Raw genomic sequence first — 22,352 nt, 5'->3', positions numbered from 1 at the left:
GCACTGCTGTCCAAGACCGCTCGCTCGTCTTCTGAAGGGAGTACGCTGTGAACTGGAGAGGGTAGAGAGGGACCTGAATACACTGGAGGAGACCTATGGCCGCACGCATGGTGGGGACACTCTGGTGGAAATTCACAAGTCCCTTAGAGATTTTGATCTGCCGGCAGCGAGGGAAGTGCAATATATAGCAGCCCCTACCCGGGCTCGCAGATACGGGGAGGGTAACAAGGCAGGAAAACTGCTGGCCAACCTGGTAAAACATGAAAAACAAATTACCCTGATCGCAATGATCCAAACGGCACAAAATGAGATAATAACGAGCGAACAGGGAATAAACGATGAATTTGTTAAATTTTACAAAAATCTTTATGCGAATAGGGATAGGAAATCCCCTGCTGAGACTAAAAACTACCTTGTTATGTTGGATCTCCCTAAACTCCCAGAGGAAAGCAAGTTACTGCTGGAGCAACCTGTCACGGCAGAGGAGCTCACAGAGGCAATTAAAGAGCTCAGGTCTGGCAAGGCACCGGGCTCGGATGGTCTGGGAGCTGAATTTTACAAAGAATTTCAGGAGGAACTGGTCTCCGTGCTGTTAGAGGTGTGGGAAGAGGCCCTGGGAAAACAAATATTGCCCCTGACAATGCGAGAAGCTATAATCACAGTATTGCCTAAACCCCGACGCCCGCCACAGGATATGTTTTCATACAGGCCCCTATCCCTGATAAACGTAGATGCAAAAATCTTTGCGAAGGTGCTAGCAAATCGTGTATTACCCTTAATGCCCATGCTGGTTCACCCGGACCAAAGTGGGTTCATTCCCCAAAGTTCCACTGCATTGAATCTGCGCAGGCTGTTCGGCATAATGTCACAAATAAACCCGAATAAACAAGCAGTGGCGGTGTGCCTAGACGCCGAGAAAGCGTTTGATTCGGTTTCGTGGGAGTACCTCTTCCTGGTGCTTGAGTCGTTTGGGATGGGCCCCTACTTCATTAAATATGTTAGAGTGCTATACACTGCCCCGGGTGCAAGGGTGTGCACAAATAGAACTATATCTGAGCTGTTTGAGTTGGGCAGAGGCACCAGACAGGGGTGCCCTTTTTCCCCTATCCTTTTTGCTTTAACAATAGAGCCCATGGCAGTGGCGGTTCGGTTGCGGCATGTAAGCAAAGGTATAACGCTGAAAGGAGCCACCCAGGTAATATCATTGTACGCGGACGATACACTATTGTATGTACGCGAGCCAGACAAAAACATTGCCCCCATCATGGCAGACAGTGAATTTGCAGAATATTCTGAATATACGCTGAACAATACTAAATCAGAAATGTTACCGCTTACCCCCTCTACAAAATGCCCTGCCTTGACGTGTGGCCTTAAGTGGTCGGAGCGACACATCAGATACCTGGGAGTACTGGTTTCAAGCAGCAGGTAGACCCTATACTCTGATAACCATGACCAGGCGCTACAAACACTCAGCACCAAGCTACAGGTCTGGAGGCATCTCCCAATCTCATTACACAGTAGAATCGCCATTCTCAAAATTATTGTACTCCTCAAGCTACTATACTTATTTGTAAATATTCCTATATGGCCGGGAAAGGAATTCTTCTCCAGACTGCGATCCATGGCAGTGTCGTTTCTGTGGAACGGCAAGTTGGCCAGGATATGCTGGGAAAAGATGACAGAACCATACGAAACAGGGGGAATAGCAGCACCAGATTTTGAGCTCTACTGCACGGTGGCGCAAGCACAGTTTGCGAAAACACTGGTACGATGAAGCGGACAACTCACCCCACACGTGGATAGAGGAATACACCACTGTACCCACAAACATCAGATCCATTATATTTGATACGAGGCACAGGGATTCCTGTGATTTAAACCCTGTGAGCTGCACCGTGAGGGCCTGGGCGGCTATATATAAAAAGTTGAAAGTAGAACTTACATACAACCCTGAAATTCCGCTATCGAAATACCCAAATGTTCCCCCTACGTTCGATACCAGTATACATGAGGCCTGGGACCCCGATATGGAGATGAAAGTGGGAGACATGTACATAGATGGGAAGTTCGTGACCCTTGCAGTATTTACTAGGGGTGTGGGAGGAGGCCCGCTCCGAACGTTACAGTACTACAGAATGAGATCTGCATATCAAGCGCGATGGCCATCCTTCCCTGACAAACCTCCCTCCCACCCATGCATACAATTAGTTACAACTCGGGGAGGACTGGGAATCTCTAAACTGTATAAGACAATCCAAACCCACACCCCCACGTCCAATCAAGTGAAAGAGAAATGGGAAGTGGATATGAGAATACAGATACCTGAGGACAAATGGGGAAGATATTGTGCACTTACAAAAAGGGTGTCCCTCAATGCGGGATTGCGCCAAATACAGTTTAAAAACCTTAATAGATTGCACTACACCCCAGCCAAAATTGCTAAATTCACACCTGATGATCCAGGCAACTGCCCCAAATGCGGGACCCCAGGCGGGATCCTATCATATGTATTGGAAATGCCCGGTCGTGGCAAGGTTTTGGGCGAAGGTTGCAGCCATGTTGACAGACATCACGCAGATTTCCCCGTGTCTGACCCCACAAAAATACTTGTTTGGGGATATTGGGAAATGCTCTGAAAAAGTTAGAAAACTGTTCAATGTATCATGTGTTATTGCCAAGAAATGTATATTGCAAGTATGGAAAAGCCCGAACCCCCCCACCATGAACACTTACCTAAGTGAATTAACTTATATCAATGAATGTGAGGAACAGTACGTGCTGACCAAAAGACATTTGGGGCCCTTTCAGGGCGTACCTATGCGATATGCTTTCGGACAGTGAAACAACTATGTAAGCTGTAGATTCTTAAACATTTGGTGGAAATATTGTTGTATGAAGGACCATATGTTGTGTTAATTAAATGCTGCTGTAACTGTTGAGACCATCAATAAAGAGATGGTTAAAAAAAAAACAGGCTGGGTAAATATCCCTTTTACATGAGGACGGTTTGAGTTTAGTCAAAATAGTCTGAAGCTCATCCTCTGTGATGCTCTTAAAATTAAACAGGGTGCTCTCTGCTGAGTATGGCTATCTTCATTTGCCATTCCCTTATTAGACTGCAGAGGGTCAGGAATTTCAGCTTTCTCAATATTACCTTTGATTGTTTCAGTTTTATCCAGCATGGTTTTTTTGAATAAGTACACACCAGTCTTGATCTTTACAGATATTTTCCTATAGTTTAACGGATGGTTTCTCTAATTCCTTCAGGATAGCGAAAATCTGTTTAGAATCCTGTTGCGCTTCAGCAATCCACATCTCATAGGAATCCTTCTTGGCTTTAAATACATTTATCATCCTCCGTTTTGGACATTTTACAACGGTAGAAGACCTTTCTCTTACCCATTCTTAGGACTTTTATTTCTTCTGAAAACCTAGTATTTTGAGGGTAACTATTCACCTTCCTGCGTTTTAGCGGAGCTTAAGTGTTGGTTGCATTGTCAAGAGCATCCAGAAGGGTGTTGGTTATGTTTTCTGTATTAGTGTGAACAGAGTGGATCAATGGATAGATCCACTCCTTAACTGACTTTTGATTAAGCCTCTTGAGATTTCTAGAAATGCACAAGTTTTGTTTGGCTATCCCATTCTTACTTTTTGAATTTCGGATGATAATAAACTCAATAAAAGAATGATACGACCAGGGGCAAACGGTGATGCTAGGTTTACTCAGAGTCATATTGTGAGAGAACACCCAATCTAGCATATTACCTTTAATGTGGGTGGGTTTATCAATATGTTGTATAAAACCCAACGTTGACATAAACCTTACGAGTTCTAGGGCTGCAGGATCATTGGGATTGTCATTCCAAAGATTTAAATCACCCAATATAATCCATTTAGCAGCAGCATTCATTTGAGACAGGATAAAACTGTTCAAATGTGAGATAAAGTCTGGCATGGAGGATGGAGGGCGATAAATCAACAGCATAGTCAGCGTGGTAGAAGCGTCCGTCCTCACTTTAAAACATAATGGGCCTCATCACACGGATTGCGGTAAGGGTTTACCGGTACCAGTAAGGGCACCGGTACCGGTAAACCCTTACCGCCTTACTACGAGGTCCCTTTGCGGGACCCGACCTCAACGGCTGGTTTTACCAGCCGTTAAGGAACGGACCCGCAAAGGGACCTTGGTGCAAGTTACGGTACCACAATTTGCGGTACCGTAATTAGCTCCTTCCCCATTCCCATTGAGCCCTATGGGGGCAAAAATGGGAACGGGGAAGTGCCTTGGTGAATGGGGAATTACCACCCCCGCTCACCTTGGAGTAGGGCGGTAATTCCGCCATCCACCAAGGCGGACACGGTAAAATACCGGCGGCAACCATGACGCCAATAGCGCCATGGTTACCGCATACCGTGTAATGAGGCCCAATGTATCACAACCTATAGGGCCATGCACCTCCGATTTCCATATATCCAGCTTGTTTTTAAAAACTATCGCCTTATATCCAGCGTGTTTTTAAAAACAACTGTGTCCCCCGACCCCCTTGATTCTCCCTATATACATATAATACAAAACAATCGTTGGGAGTGGCAAGTATAAGTAAAGGTCCTGCCGCCTTATGAAGCCATGTTTCAATCAAGGCACAGATGTCTACATCTAGATCAGAAATGTAATCTGATATTTCCAGGGCGTGTTTAACCAGTGATCTGGTATTCAAGAGCAGACCTTTTAGCATGTCATTAGCATTATGGGGACAACGGGGGGAGAAACTCTGTCTATCCCTATGCCTGTTCAGGGGCTTCCTTTCACTCACCCTCAGTGTGTCTGAGCTGCTCATGATAGGATCAGCATGGAGGGCCAAGAAGAGTAAACTTGGCAGCGCTGAAAGGTTGCAGGATAGCAAGTCCAAACCGCCTGTGCTGACTAGTCCGACTAGGACCGGCAAAGACAGACTGGTCTCTCTCGTGCCGGCGAGATGTTATCTCGTATAGTCCAGTCCTTGTTATCCTAGTCCAGAGTTTCAGTCCTGTGATTTCCTTGTTGTTGGTCTACAGTTCAGTCTGCTGTTCCTTGATTCCGGTCCATAATTTCTAGTCTGCAGTTCCAGTCTCCAGTAGCATTGCACTTAGGTTATTTTTCTACTTGCTTTTTCCTCTTTCATTCCTGGCCTCTGTCCTGAACCTTGCTTTTTAATGTAACAGTGTGTTGCGTTCTGTTCCCTCAGAGGGCATCCGCTGTACATTCCAGCTGGACCCATACCGGCTTGTCTTGTGTAAGTACACTCCTTGTTTATACCCTAGGGTCCAGACACAGAAACCGCTCTTGCTGCCCCCCTTCCATGGGCTTGCAGGGTGTGGTGCCTGTAAAAGTAACTTACACAGAGGCATCGAGCTTCCCTTAAGCTGTGAGGTAATCTCTAGTCTAACATGTGTATACACCCCTAGTGAGATTCCTCATTGTTTGTCCAGTGCATTGTTCCCATCCCTTCTTGTTCACCATTAAGGTCTGCCCTTTCTTCCTGTTCCGTTGCTCTGAATTACCTTGTCTATTCTTCCTTCTGGTTTAGCCCCCTGTTGTATGCGCTTGCCTGTCCCCTTATATCCGCACAGCCACCCCAAACCTGCATGGGTGTCCTGTGCAAATCCTGACAGAATGTAAGAGCCAATACATTAAAGTCCCGTAAGCAGGAAAGTCATACACAGACCTAAAATGCTTTCCTATCGGTTTAAGAAACCTCTGCCTAAATGTAAAGTTTCCAAAAGACAGCAAACAAAACCCCTAGTTTAAAAGAGAAGACTTGTCCTTGAAAACAAAAGTTTGCAAGCACAGTACTACACTCACTGGCTCCCTGATCCTTCTATGTTAAACTACTATGGCATTTTTTAATTATGATCTGCAGTCCCTTCTATAAAGGAACTGCAGCAAGATAATTAATTTTTGCAGATTTTGTTAGCCCAAACATTGGAGAACACTAATGTGCATTTTAGCGTTTCTTCTGACATTTCATTCGACTCTCAGCCTGTGCGCAAACCATGTACTCCTTTATTCAAGGCCGCCATGCCTCAGGCCCAATGTCCAAACATAGCTGCAGCCAAAAATATTTCACACATATTGGCAGACTCGCAACTAGAGTATGTAATGGGGATTCTAGTGCCTCAAGTTGTTTGCTCAGGATCTGCTTGGCTAGCTGCCAAGTGCCCTAAACCTGTTTCTGGAACTCTGTTTCCCAAACAGGTCAATCAGTTTCCCGATTATAAATGAGTACAACCCATGTAAAAGAGACCAGTACACACCCTGGGATTTATCAGCTCAACCCCAGTGGCAAGAGTCCATTCCCAAGCAGCAGCTAGTGCTCACATTGCACCAACTAGTATCCCTGCTAAATCAGCATCTAAGATATGGGATTGTGAAAACTATATAAGCATCGACCATCTACAATAGCACCCCTGGCAGGTGAAAAGACACACAGAAGATCTTTACAATGAATATGTTTATTTGTATTTGCAAAATCTTTCCCTTGGATACTTGTCACCTGATCAAGATTCACAGTGTCCAGAAACTGACACTCCGTTTATCACCCTTAGTGAAATCAGACCCGGTTTAGAGCTAAATATAGTGATGCAAACCCATGCAGAGCAGTTGGAGGCTCTGAACAAAGCATGTGCATACCAGCTACAACTTAAGAAAAACCATACCCCTCCCAAAAAGGCATTCCAAGCTGCCTCTGCCACCTCTAATGAGGGTCTGTTTTCACATTTTCCAAGCACTGATCAGGTAACGACTATTCCTGACCCTCATGCCAATGCTGTACTTTCCTCTGAGAGCCTGAATACCACTGCACCTTTCTCAGAGCAAAATACTCCACATTTAAATGTACTTGCTACCCCTTTTACAGGTACTTCTCACAAATCAAAAGGCATGCCACAGGAATACATAAATGCAGGGCTGGACTGCCCCACCAGGTAGTTTCATTGAATTGGCTGCCACCCGGCTGCCACCACTGACACACGTTTAGGCTGGCGCTGCTGCTGCACATTTCTTCCCAGCAGGGCTGGGAATGGGCAGCTGGGTTGTGCAGCTGAGCATGTGGGCCTGTGGTGCAGTCCAGCACTGTATCTTCCAATGGCAAAAATGATGGAAGTATATTGTGCGCCTATTATTGTAACTGGGGAGTGGACAATGGATGCGCACGGTTCGAGTGGGAAAGGTCGCCTGAACGGGCCCTTATTTCACCCGGCCATGGGGCCTGCCAAGAGGGGATTGGGATAGCGAGAATTTACGGTTTATTAAAAGCAAAAAACAAAAAATGTGGCATAAAAAGGCCGACTATTACGTGGTGCGCACAGTGACTGTGGGCTGGGTAAACGACTTTCCAATGAGCCTTTCACTAGGGAGATTAATTAATGGGTACCTAAATGGTTCTCTGTTGTACAGCAGGACAGCTCAACTGGTTCAGCTCGTACGGCAGTAACAGGTGTGTGATCTCAAGGAGCAGGTTCGAAGCCGGCCAAGCCAACTGAGCTGTTCTACCAGCGGATAAGGGCAAAGTGGGTTTGTGGTTTTACGGGCACACAGCAGACCTAAGAGTGGTTTGTGGAGAAGGGCGGGTGCGTAGCTACATCATGGCATTGAGCATCTGTGGGCAAAATGTACAAGTAGGTGCACAGTCTGTCAAATTCATGGGGAACATACTGCGGCACATTACGGTATGTAATGTAAGATAGCACAGCAGGTTACGTGCTCATTGCTGGTGCCTCGCGTTGCGCCGGGTTTGGTTTGCGACAGAAACTAGGACGGACCGTTTCTCGAACACATTTGCTCTACAGGATGGAATGTCCGTTACGGGTGGCTTTCTGTTTTTCCGTTTATGCAATGACGTGGGCAGCTTCATCAGCCAATTCCTATTTTGACTCAGTGGCTTAATATAATGGCACACTTTGGGAGAGTGGTTTTATGTTTGGGTTAGCCCAGCAACAACGCGACCCGGTTTGGTCCCAGGTACACAGGGATGTGCGTTTAAATGCTGCTTTCTGATTGACTACCTCACTGTTCCAACAGCATTAGCGATACGATTATTTTGGTGGAATTTTGCTCTCTGCTTGCACGTTTATATGGTGCAGGTTTTTGTCCCTGTCCCGCAGAGCTGGGAGTTCCTCTTCAGGGATTAGACACTGTGGTATGGAACCCCACAGCTCAGAGCACATTGGTTCCTTCTTTCTTTGTAATACACTGCGCTTTGGAATCATGCCAGTGATAAAAGGTGCTATACAAATGCCCAATAACATGGCAATAACGTAATCTGAACCCCCGCCCCATGTAGAAGACAATGTCAGGGACACGAAGAGAGAACTGAAAACATACTGGTAAACATAAAACATGTAATAGTGACAGGATAGTTCAGTCCCGAGTTCCGGACCGTCCTCCTCTTCTCCCCCGTTCCAGTGCCTGCTGCCATCTCAAGGGTTCCCAGGCCTCCCATCTAAGCCGCAGTCTGCTCGCAGGCAATGGTTTTCGCCCGTTCCCCGTAATAAAATGCACAATTCCCGACACTGCACTGGGCAGTGCAATGAAGTACAAACTGTCTAGAAAACCAATGCTATTAGCTGGGAGTACCGACGCACGTACATTTTAAAGCAGAGTGTTTTTTCAGCCAACAGTTTTTAAAGAAAAATTAATGTTACGGCATCTCGACACACAGTTGTGCGCCGTTCGGTGAAAACATTCTAGCGACAGAGCTCCTTTTGAAATGCCATAATCTCCACTGAGTTTCCCTTCTATCAAATTGCACAATCTGCTCTTTTAACCATTATTTTAATATAACAAGACCCCACATCGCTTAGCCGTATCAAGCCCCTCAAATACATTCTTATATTCCTAATGCACCCTCTCAAGCAGTCCACCCTCCTCCTCCCAGATTCCACCGATAGTGCCCACCACTCATTCTAGTACTGCCACATGCAAGAACCCACTCCACAACAGAGGCAGAGGGAGCACTTTTTACCTTTTAGTGCAGGGCAATCTCAGCGTTAACCTGAGGAGGCTCTTCGCAAAAGAACCCACTCCACAACAGAGGCAGAGGGAGCACTTTTTACCTTTTAGTGCAGGGCAATCTCAGCGTTAACCTGAGGAGGCTCTTCGCAAGAAAGATTTGCAAGTGCAATGGACTGCTTCCACTAACAGTACTAGTGGCAGAATGGGTAGCATGGGTGGCGCTGTTGAGCGCCGTTCAAGATGGCCGCCTGAAGGTGACTCTCCGTGGCAGACGGGCTGCAAAATCCTTTTTTGTGGCACTTCCCGCTCCTACACCCGTATCCAGAGCGCACGATTCGACGGGGGAGGGCTTGGGCTCCATCTGGCCCGAACCCCGAGAAGAAACGGAGCCGGGGACCGTGAGATCCGGACACCGCCTGTCTCTGCACCCCTCCCCCACCTGTGAGGCGGCTCACACTGACGACCGGGCCTGACTGGGCTGAAGCGCTGGGCCTCTCTACCCACCGGTGCCGTCACCCGCCCCCGGCGGTGACCCCCACCCGCCCCTGCTGAGACGGGCCGTTCATCGAGGCCCCCCTGCAGAGTCTTCATTCCGCCCTCCTCCACGGAGGGTAGACACACTCGGCTGAAGCCGCCGCGGACCTGCTCCTCCTCGGCCGCGGCTCTGCCTTCTGCCTCGTCCGGGGACAACACGCAGGAGACTCTACACGCCGTGGCCGCGCCGGCGAGGACCCCCTCTTCTCTTCGCTCCACTGCGACCTGCGCCGTGGCTGGGCTCCCTGGGGCCCCCCTTCCCCCGGCGTGGGGTGCACCGGAGGGGGCGTCGAGCTGGTGCCGTGCTCCCCCCCTGCCTCACGACGCCGGACCCCGGACCCTATAAGGTACGTTGGGGGGGGTCGCTCCCTGGGTTGCTCCGCGCCCGGGTGCAGCCGAGGCCGACCCCTGGACGCGAGGGGGCGCCCCGCGGCTACAGGGACCTCCACCCATCACGGACCTGCCTATACCTGAGATACCAACTGGGGGATCCCGGTACCATCCACGTCTCGGCTCTGGCGGGCCTCTTGCCCGGGGGACCGCCACTGCCTGCGCTCCACAAATACGGCCCTGAACCACAACCCACTCACCGCACCGGCAGCTTATAAGACTGTGTGGGGCACTTCCCCATCTCGCCCGGATAGCCACATCTGGAACGTTGCTTCTGTGGTAACCCTCACACGTCACTGCTCACCACTCCTGCGTTTCCCTACGCCCGAGCTCCTCGGATCGCACCCTTCATATCATCTGGAGCTGACTGATCCCTCGCAGGCTACATCGGCAGTCACAAGCATTACTCACGTGTGGCCGCCGCCACTTGCTTCCCCCCGCTCCCCACCATACCTTGCACGCTCCTCAGCGGGTTGAGTTCCTCGGCTCTCTCTCCTTGAGCCGCTGTGCTCCCCATCTCATACCACTGAAACTCAACGCCGCCACTATGACCAAGGGAGCTGCAAAGAGACAGGGCTCCATCAATATGTTCGCGAAACCACCGGCGAGATCATCGGAGGAGGCCGCCGACCTAGCCCCCAACACTGCGTCATCATCCGCCACAGCTCCAGAGTCCCAAAACATGATGGACTTTATCTGGGAGGGCTTCTCCGCACTCCACTCCAAACTGGACGACATGAACGGCACTATATCTTCTATCAAAGCCCACATTGAGAGGACAGATAGCCGGGTGGCGGAGGTCGAGACACGAGTGAGCTCCGCTGAGGATGCACTGGGCTCTCTACGCTCTGAGGTTGTCGCTCTTTCCAACCGAGTCCTGGAGGTGGAGAAAAAGAACGAGGATTTGGAATCCCGATCAAGACGCAATAACCTCCGAATTATAGGGGTCCCTGAAAATGAGATCCATGAATCAATGGAAGACTTTGTTGAACACACATTGCTGGCTCTCCTAGATTCTCCCAAACTCACCCACAGTTCGCTATAGAGCGTGCACATCGTGCTCTGACGGCTAAACCCAAACCTGGTGCTCCTCCTCGTTCCATCATAGCCCGTGTGTTGAATTTTCGCGACCGCAATGCCCTCCTTAGGGCCGCGAGACTCAAAGGCGAGCTCTTACTGGACGGCGCAAGGATCCATCTCTACCCAGACTTTTCAATAGCTGTCCAGCGCGAACGCAAGTCTTTTCTAGCAGTAAAGCGCAGGTTTCGTGATCATTCAATCAAATACGCAATGCTCTATCCAGCTAAACTTCGCATAGAACATGCCAACCGGGTGTTCTTTTTCACACTCCCGGAGGAGGCTTCCAGATTCCTGGACGAACAGTTCCCGGGCGGACCCCCCCCCCCGCTGATCATGGCTAGGGGTTCTTTTTGAGCCCTTTGTGGAGGGACCAGGCCCGGTCATTCCCTTACTCTGGAACCATACTGTTTCTTAGTTCTGTACCTTGTTCTGATGGTTTCTCTTGTATGGTTATGTGCCACATCAATATGTGCAAACTCTCCGTCCAAGCTACGTACAAATTTTCATTGATGGCACCTTAAGTTTCACATTGACCTGCCATGCCCGGAGAGACACGGCCAATCCGGCCTACAGCCCCCCAGGCGCTGATGCCCTTGGTTTGGTTCTCGTTGAGGGGGTTTGGGATCGTCATCCCTCTGTTTGGGGGAGGGATGTGGGAGGGGGTGGGACATGTTGGGGGTTATGTTATAAAAAGTTTGGTGTTGGCAGCAGGGACGGACAGCAGGGTGATACTCAAAAACTGGCACTGCAGGAAAGCTAATCTGACCCACAGGTCAGGGATACTTTACTGGATCCGGCATCAATGTCTGAGGGTGACGTGACTTTTATGAGCTGGAATGTGCGGGGGTTGGGTAACTACAAGAAGATGAGGCAGCTCCAGCTGCAGGCTGAGCGCCACGGGTCCAGGGTCCTTTTCCTGCAGGAGACACATGCCCGCACGGAACAATGCATGAAATTCGCCAAAACATGGGGCCCTCATAGATTTTTCACTAACTTTTCTTCCCAAAGCCGCGGGGTAATGACCCTCATACATAAGAGCCTTAAGTTCACTCTTATCTCTTCACAAATAGACCCTCAGGGTAGATATGTGTTGTTGCATGCCACACTTCAAAACAGGGAGGTTGTCCTGCTAAACATTTATGGTCCCAATATAGATGACCCGGATTTCTACACTCAGGTCACGTCTCTCCTCGATGGATTCCCCCTTATTCCCATCCTCTGGGGGGGCGATTTCAACACAATTTTTGATGTAACCCTTGACAGATCTGGGTCCAGGCCCCGCCAGCTCTCCAGAGCGGCCTATGCTGCACTGTTATCCCTACCCTGTCTCGCCATGGTTGATGCATGGAGGTTCTTCTACCCGGATTCTCAAATCTATTCCTTCTACTCCTCAGTCCATGATTCCTATTCCCGCATCGATAGATGGGTGATTTCCAATGAGTTGGTTAAGAATGTCCTGCAACTGACGATCCTCCCCAGAACCCTGTCCGATCACTCTCCTGTTACCATCACTGTGAGTTGGGGCCCGGATCCTGGTCGAACCCGTTGTTGGAGGCTGAAACCCCTCTCCCTTCTAGACCCGGAGTTCAGCTCTGACCTCGAGGCGTCTATCGAGGAGTTTTTCGAGACAAACACAGGCTCAGTGACATCACAGGCTACCTTATGGGAGTCCTTCAAGGTCTATATTAGAGGAATGGCGCTGTCGAAGGAGAGTGGTATTCTTAAGTTGATCCGTGGGGCTCTCACCGAGAGTGAATCTAAATTATCGATCCTTGAGACCAAATGTTCACTACACTCCACCCCGGGGACTCTGGCGGAGATCGGGGTGGAGCTGGACACGTTCCGGTCCCTTGCGGAGCGCGAACAAACATTTCTGGATAACCCTGGCATGGCAAGGAGATACGGAGAGGGCGAGCGCCCTGGCCGATTTCTAGCGAGGCTGCTCCGCCATGAGACGGGGGCCCCGCGTATACTTGGGATCGAGAGGCCGGATGGCTCCATGGCGGTCACCTCACAGGACATTAACACGGAATTCTTTACATTCTATGAAACCCTATATTCCAACTCCGATGAGGTGCCGGTGACGGAGATCGATTCCTTTCTTGATGCTCTCCCCCTATCTACTCTCTCCCCGGAGGCCGCGGGCTCTCTGGACTCTCCACTCACGCTGGAAGAGCTTTCCGACGCTGTGGACTCCCTGTCCTCAGGGAAGGCTCCCGGCTCGGATGGTATCCCAGTCGAATTTTATAAGTGCTATAAGCCATTGCTACTCCCTCACCTGATGGCGCTCTGGGATGAATCGGTGGAGGCTGGTGCTTTTCCCCCTTCACTCCGGGAAGCCACAATTACAGTACTGCTTAAATCAGGTAAATCCCCCACGCACTGCGGCTCGTACCGCCCGCTGTCACTTATCAATTGTGATGTAAAAATATATGCCAAGGCTCTGGCGCTTCGCTTAGCTCCCTTTCTACCATCTATTATCCATCCGGATCAGGGGGGCTTTATCCCAGGTCGCTCCACCTCTCTGAACCTTAGGCGCCTCTTCAACATACTTGATAGAATCCACCCTGAGACACAAGCAGTGGCTGCCATGCTCGACATGCAAAAGGCGTTCGACTCCGTTTCATGGCGGTATCTGTGGCGGGTCCTCGTGAACTGTAAATTTGGTCCCTCATTTCTCTCATGGGTTAAACTGCTGTACTCGTCTCCTGTGGCTAGGGTCCGCTCTGACGACCGCTGTTCCCCTCTCTTTGAGATCGCCAGGGGGACGAGACAGGGTTGCCCTTTTTCTCCCCTGATCTTCGCTATAGCGATAGAGTCCTTCGCTGATATGCTCCGCCAACTTCACGCACATAGAGGTCTTCGCACCGCGGGCCATGCGGACATAGTGTCACTATACGCGGACGATGCATTGCTGTTTATACGTTCTCCTTCTTCCAATTTAGCCCCAATATTGGAAGACGTCAGGCTCTTTGGCCGAATCACGGGCCTCAAGGTGAATTGTTCGAAATCCATACTTTTCCCACTTACAGAATGCACCCTCCCCCCTCCTGACACCCAGGGGTTCACGTGGGCCCAGTCTACTGTTACTTACTTGGGGATTGAGGTGACACGCCACTGAACCTCGACTTTTCACGAAAACTACCAGAAATATCTTACACACCTGTCATCCAAAGTTCGGATCTGGGACAAACTCCCGATATCCCTTGCAGGCAGAATAGGCCTACTGAAAATGGTGGTGTTGCCCCAGCTATTATACAGGTTCACCAACATTCCCGTGTGGCCAGGAGGGGACTTCTTCAGCGAATTGACTCGTACAATCAACACATTTCTCTGGCACTCGGGCGCGTTCCGTCTTAAACTCAAAACCTTGTCCACCCCCATGATATACGGGGGCTTTGGAGCTCCTGATTTCCTGAAATACTGGCTGGTATCCCAAATTCAATACGCATCTCACTGGTTCAGCATAGAGGACTCCCCCCCCACACGTCAAGCTCGAGAAGCTTGCGGTCTGCGACCGCGATATCCGCTCCTTGGTGATACAGCCCGTTCCCCTGGCGCTGGACTCACAGAGCCCAGTCGCCTGCACATCCTTGGCATTAGCCAAAACGTGGAAGCTGTCTGGCACTGTTTATACCTTCCACGGCAACCTCCCTCTCTGGAACTTCTTCCCCGGGGTCCTACGGGTATCACCTGCTATGGTTCGCCGCTGGGCCGGGGCGGGATACGAGCTGATGCGCGATGTGTTTGACTAGGGTGTATTTATTGAATGGCCCGACCTTCCATTGCCCTTGAGAACTGGCCAGTGCGTATGGCTCCAATACTCATCCCTTCGCAGGTTCCTCAAACGCCACTACCAGATGTTTCCAGCAATACCACCTGACGACCCTATTATTGAGGAACTCACTTCCCCCTCACCCACTAGAGGTAAAATATCCAGATTATACACTATGCTGCAGTCAAGATCCATCCCAGATTTCTCCAAACTGAAGCGAGCATGGGAGGCGGACCTGGGTGTTGAAATGTCCGACGAGCGCTGGGCGCACCTCTGTGACCGCATACACCGTGTGTCTTTCAACTCTCGTTTCAAGCTGATTCAGTTTAAAGTTTTACACAGGTTTCACTTTACCCAGATTGCACCGCATATCCAATGTTAACCCGTCTAGCTGCCCCAGATGCGGTCAAGACTCAGCTGATTACATCCACATGATTTGGTCCTGTCCCCGCATCTCACAGTTTTGGGAGGCAGTTTGCTCGACGATGACTGCTATGCTCGACCACCCCATCAGCCCCTCCCCGATGGTCTGTCTCTTTCACGACCTCCCTGGCCTCCCCCGGAATCCCAGGAAACTTGCCGGCCTCTGCATGCTTCTCGCAGTACGTTCCATCCTACTTCGCTGGCTTCGCCCCTCACCTCCCACACATGCCCAATGGCTAAGGGCGGTCACATGGGCCTCCGACACAGAGGAAGCCTGGTCTCACCTGCAGCCTACCCACTCCAGACCCAGGAATATCTGGCTTAGATTCCGATCCTACATGTCGGATCTGAGTACGACATCGGACACATCCTCCCCAGCAGCTTCTCCTCGCCTTCACGGGGCCTCACCCCTCACATAACACCCGGCCACTTTGCTCATGTCCTCCAAAATGCCTAATGTTTACGTTTATATCGTAATGTAACTGCTGTATGTCTGTTTTGCATATAATGAGCTTACATTGTATTCTCCTGGCGCTGTTCGCCCATGTTTTGCTGCCATGCTAAATTAATAAAAAGAAGTTTAAAAAAAAAAAAAGAATGGGTAGCATAATTCAGGCAGGCCAAGTAGTGGATGACAGGGGAGAGCTAGAGATGCGAGAGCAGAGAGAGCTAAATTCCAAGTGGAAGTGATGGAGAAGTCGGAGCAAAGACAGAGCTGGAGACAGCGTTGGTTCCATAGGAACTTGGGCAGACTAGTCCGTCCTGCTTATGTGTCTTCACGTCCTCTGTGTCTATGTCTATCGTCTCCCTTGCAGCACCTTATTCTCCAATATATATATCATTCAGAGGGTGCAGTTATGGGGGACGGTCGGTCAAATGGGAATGCAGCATTTTCATCCATTCATAGCCTCAACTCTTAACCCGGCATGGGGTCATACTAGCTAGTGAGAGCGTTCTGCGGCAAAACCTCATTAAACAAGGTCTACAAAAGGCGTCACCCCTCCCCAGAGCAGCTGCAGAGCGCAGAGCCAGCTTGTACCCCAAGGATGACATAGCAGCTCATCTGCCTGCTACCTCACACAGGTCGTACGTAGCTTTACGCCAGGCTGAGGCACTGCCTAGAGGGCTGCATACCCGCCCATCTGCCTGCTACCTCACACAGGTCGTACGTAGCTTTACGCCAGGCTGAGGCACTGCCTGGAGGGTTGCATACCCGCCCACCTGCCTGCTACCTCACAAAGGTCCTATGTAGCTTTACGCCAGGCTGAGGCACTGCCTGGAGGGCTGCATACCCGCCCATCTGCCTGCTACCTCACACAGGTGGTAGGTAGCTTTACGCCAGGCTGAGGCACTTCCTGGAGGGCTGCATACCCGCCTATCTGCCTGCTACCTCACACAGGTGGTACGTAGCTTTACGCCAGGCTTAGGCACTGCCTGGAGGGCTGCATACCCGCCCATCTGCCTGGTACCTCGACAGGTGGTACGTAGCTTTACGCCAGGCTGAGGCACTGCCTGGAGGGCTGCATTCCCGTCCATCTGCCTGCTACCTCACACAGGTAGTACGTAGCTTTACGCCAGGCTGAGACACTGCCTGGAGGGTTACATACCCCAAGCACTGTGTGCTGGGGACATTTGCGGGTATTCTGATATGAGCTTTTCTTAATGTGGCCGTGTTAACTGAAGCAGAGGGAACATGTATAGAATATTAGCCCCCAGTTAGAAGGGTGTAGGTGTTGCAATCAGTGGAAATACATTGTTGGTCCTGCCGGCCCAAGACCTGGCAGCTGAGCCTTGCATGGAACTCAGAGCTAGCTGCATACATGGGATCTTAGCTATCCCGCCATAATAGGGATGGATAACTTAGCTCTCGATCACATAATTGGTGATCCTTCGGCCCCATGGGCTCCTGAGCTTGCAGTCACATTGGCTTTTATAATTGCTGTCACATGGGCTCCAGAGTTCAAGCTTACTGGCTTGTGGGGTCCCTGATGTCAGTGATGTGCCTCTACGTTTACGTTCTTATGGGCTCCTGGGTTTAATGTTGCGTGGGCTGCTGAACCCTCAGTCCTATTGGCTGCAGGGATCACTCCCATGGGTTCCTAATTTCGCAGTCTAATGGGATTTTGGGATTACTGTCAGATATTGCAGTCACAAGTGCTTCTGGTTTCAGTGGCAGAGGGGCCGCAGATTTTGCAGTCTTATGATTGTCTTGAATTGGTGTCGTGAGAGCTCCCAATTTCGCAGTCTCATGGTCTTTTGGGTTTGCTGTCACATGGACTGTTGAGATTACAGTTTTATGGAGAGCTGTATCTCTGTCCTTGCATAACCACATGTGCCTCTCATCCACATTCACACGTTTCCAATATGTCACTGTTACTTACCCCACTGATTTCCTGCACTCATCCTCTCCCACTCTCATCATCGGTCAGCAGTGCTTGCACAATGTCACCCTCTCAGTCATCATTCACATCTACACTAGACAGTTTGCCACTTTGTTGTGACATTTGCACCGGCTTTCTGCCCCTCTCCACTCAAAACATGTGATCCTGCGATCTCTTTGAGCTAGCTTTATCAGGCCTTACCATCAATGTGCCTGCTAGTGTTTTCTCAAAGCAGTCTTCTGAGAGTTAATGACTTAATTGAAACTGTATATGCGCAACTGGTGTAATAAAAATGTCATGTCTGCCTTTAGCCACTCAATTTATAAGCACTATGTCTGTCCTTCACTGAAGTCCTTTTAAAAACAAGCATCGGCAAAGCCAACAGTTTAAGCTTGTATATCAATATTAGGCATTCACCAGGCACTGCTATTATGTTCCCAGGTACTCTCAACACTTTGTAGGTGCTACAATCCAGTTAATACCACTATGGCAGTGCCTGGCAAATGCCATTCCCATGCCTACACAAAAGCCAAAACTGTTGTCATTGCCAATGCTTGTTTAAGAATACATGTTATCTATGTGCCCTTCCCAGCACAGGAATAAGATGAAATTTATTTGGGATGCATGTTGACCGGGCACCATTAATACCACATTAATTAGTTGTTCTCATCTGCAAAATGTGTCCCAGGTCCCTCTGTCATTGAAGATCTAATTTGAGAGATCATGAACTTATTTAAAACATCACTTTTAATCCATATGTGTTTAAAACATGCTTTAAATTAACTAATCTTGATTTATTTTATTCAACATTTTCTTGGGGATACTCTCAATCTCGTCATAGAAGGCTTAGGCTCACGTGCTGTGCTGGCTCGTTGGGCAAAATATGGGCCACTTTGAAAGAAATTCCATGGCCACTTTTGGTTCCCAGTCCGGCCCTGCATAAATGGGATCCCTGTTGCCAACGTTATTTGCTCTAGATCAGTTTGGCTAGCTACTCAGCCTCCCCACGCTGCTAACAACACTTATTTAACAGGACAATACATTCAGTGTCCTGAGGTTAGTGTAGCCGGTCCTGTGTACAACAGACCAATACAGACCTATACAGAGCAGGTGGAAGACCTGGCTTTGGCATATGCATGTCAGCTAAGGCTTAACACAGATCCTTCTTCTAATTCAACTTCTCTTAACAGTCAAATTACCTCAGACTGTTGTACAGCTAGTGAAGAATTCACTCCCCGTGTTGGCAAAACAACCTGCCATTTCATCACAAACCATGTGTGATATTCTGAGTGAATATGCTAGTAATTCAAGAGAATTTGCCTTTCCTGTCCTGGATGATCCAGCCTTTACTGAAGCGACCAAGCCTTATATTTATACTCTATTTCGTGGACACTCTGCCACCAGACCATGAGCCAGACACTGAGGCCAAATATGAACTGAGTCCAGTACCATTATGCAGTCCAGTTTTGACATCGGTCAATACCCCAGATCCAGTAGTCTACCTGAAAACACAAGAATGCCAGCTACCTGAAAGCCTGCCCTTGCCTGATAATTCCCTAACCAACAGGGAAGACATGAACTTGAACAAAGTTTTCCAAGATGTACTGTTAAACACAGTGATTGGTGTATTGGTGCTTGAAGCCTTTCCTACTGATTACAAAGACTGTACAATTCTTCAAGGGAATCCTGATCTGCATCCCTGCAATCACTCTATAATGGAAAACCTTTCTTTTATATCTACTGAGACAAGTGAGCGTGCTGTGGTGACTGCTTCATTAAAGAACCCTTCCAAGGTCCTGATTGTCAGTTAAGATTCATGTGTGAATAAAGGAGCACTCCTGTTTACACTATGCAGTGAAATTCCTGTCTTGCCCGTCTTGCCTTCCAATTAAAAATTCACACCGCCTATCAATACTTTTGAACATTTGGAAGGCCTACCTGAAGCCATCAATGGAGCCGAAGCCCTGGCTCCACACCTATCACGATTAGGTTTGTGCACTAACCTGAGGTCATAGGGGGAGTTCTTAAGGAGAAAAATAGGATGATCCTCGTCTCTGTCAGACCTCTGAATGAGAACAGAAGGTTGTGCAAACATGAGGAAAAGCCTTAAGAAAGGGAAAAAACCCTGTGAGTAGTCATGTTCTGATCAGCCTGGTGTGGGATGTTCTGGGTTTCGCGAGCTCTGCAGTGAAGAGTAAATGTAGAATGGTCTCGGATAATCCAGCGGGTTTGCAGGTTTCTGTGAAACAGTCTCAAAGAGGAACAGTAATCTTAAAGAGAATTTGAGAAAGATGTAAGGATAGAACGGGACACGTAATGGAGTGAGGAATGAGTGCAAGAAAAAAGGAGGTGCTGTTTGTATCCAAAAGAAAATTGAGCAATATGCGAGGAGCGCAATGAAGTAGGAGAGCAGCAATATGACCAAAGAGCACAACTTCAGTTTCAAGAAAGTAAAGACTGAAGGTGCTGGGCATGGAATTACACCGGGAGAGGAATTTGCAGCAGCCAGGAGATGAAAGAGGAAATGCTGCGGCAAGATGCAGTAAGTCAGGCTCACGAGGGAAAGCTGCAAAGAAGACAGCGAACAGGCGGGATGGGTAAAAAGGGAAAGGCATAAGGTGCGCAAGGAAGAAGACGCTGGTAAGAGGACCGATAAGTGTCAGGGGAAAAGCGGGATAAGAATTACCGGGATCGGGAAGCTTGGAGATAGGAATCTGCAGCAACATAATGAAGGAGCGGAGAGCAGGGTCCAGGTAGCAAGCCACAGGGAAGTGTTTCTTATCTTTTTGATCACTTCTTGATTTGTCCAGTATCAGCGCCCATCTTGGGTGTGGTGTTTGATTACAGAATCAAATGGATTGTATCCTCCCTGAGTTCCAGAGTTTCCAGGAGCGAGATTGATTCCTGACAACCGTTCAGTGCTGTACCATTGGATACCTTTTTCGATTTGACTGAATTATTTTTATAGTTTTTTCGGTCAAATTAAATACAATAAATATATGGGGAGGGGTAAGGGAATAGGTTAAGGTGGTGGGAGTTGCAGGGGGTTTCCCCTGCATTTTCAACCAAAAAACAACCAAAAACAAATAGGTAAAATTGGAAAAGGTAAAATATTTTCGACCTAGTAGATCTAAACCGTACAGTTGCCAGTCCAAATATCTGCCTTTAGAAAAGAAAAAACACAGAGTATGCACCAGAGATTCACGTTTAGAAAAGGCTTGACCTATGGACCCAATATGATTGGGGCAGAAAACTAGAGCATTGGAGGCATATTTTACAGGCAGCAATAGGCAATGATGTTCGATTTTGGGAGTGAAACTCAGTCGAGTGAAGCATTTGTTGCTTCCTTGAGACTCCATTGTAATGCCAGGTTCAGAGGAGGATGGAACTCACACACACCTAATCGGCAGGATCAGGAAACTTGGTGAACCTACAATGGCACTGTTCACAAAATTAAGGAAAGACATTAAAATTATGTCAGAAATTCAAAATAATCAGTCCTCGTGCCTAGCATTGGAAACAAGGTCACGGCTTAACAGCAGATTTGTGCTGCTTACATTGCGGTTCTGTTTTGATGCATTTTGAACTAATGGGCGCAGTGAATTACCCTAACCCATCAGACCAAGAAACTGACCACTGGTTGATTTCCCCACCCTCTGCGTTATGCTCTCCGCCCCAACAAGGGTCACTACCGGCTTGTTCCTCCCCTTTGATTACCCACTAAATAATTGGTGGTAAATTTGCCCTGGGGAAGGCTACTGACATCAGGCCCAGCAGGTGGCTTGTTTGCGGTAACATATCTTGCTGTTTCTAGATCTGACTGTAGACATTTCTAGAACCAAAAACCTCAAATGATTACGATGTCTTCGTATACGTAGGCAGAACTGCTTAGAGTAAAGCAGGAAGTTTAAATAGACTATTTGGAAGTATTTTGAACATTTATGGGCTTCATCATTGTATATTGTTTGTTTTTCTGAAAGAAAAGGAAAACATAATTTTGTTTTATGCTTCTTTGAAATACATTGAAAAGTATTTTTTGTATTTTGACAACTATGTCTTTGTTCTATTTGACACACACCACGCCCATGTTTTACACATTTTGATGTTTTGCAACCACATTTTCGAAATAAAATTCAAAGTGCTGAATTATATTGATATTTACATTCAGACTTCTAACGCGATAATTGTTAAGGGATATCCGCTTTGTGGATACCCACACTTAAATAAGAAAGATTGGTCATTACAAACCAGATCACTGCAGCTTTTTGGAACTATTTGTATTTGATTTCACAGTTCCTAAGTCAATGAAAACACTTCAGTATTTTGTGCTACTGAAACCGTCTTTATCCAGGAGTCAATCACCAAGGTTATAAAGGATGCCAAAGTTTCCTCTTCTAAAGACACTCGCATTGGAACCGTGAACAGGTTTTGCATGTTCATGTGCTACTATTACTGTATTAGAACCTTCTGTAGTGAGACAAAAATCAGATTTAGTATTCTTTTTGGACTATTTACAGGGGGCCTGGGGAGGGGCATACTATCACGACTGTGCCACTGGTGCACCAATTGGCATCCATCATGGACTATTTGGGACTGATTAATCTCCATAATCATCCCTGGACAATACCTATTCATATTTATGTCTTTACTTTCCGTTTGCAAGACTTTGGAACTTCCTTATTTAATTTCACAAACTACATGTCACATAATACACCTTGTCCTGTTCCCATTCCCTGGCTATTCCTATGAAGCAGTCTTAGAACTACAATCCCCA

The sequence above is a fragment of the Ambystoma mexicanum genome, chromosome 5q, assembly GCF_040938575.1.
Source record: "Ambystoma mexicanum isolate Mex_15411 chromosome 5q, UKY_AmexF1_1, whole genome shotgun sequence".
Taxonomy (NCBI): Eukaryota; Metazoa; Chordata; class Amphibia; order Caudata; family Ambystomatidae; genus Ambystoma; species Ambystoma mexicanum.
The sequence above is the reverse complement of the archived record's forward strand: the minus strand, read 5'-3'. Positions refer to the sequence as shown.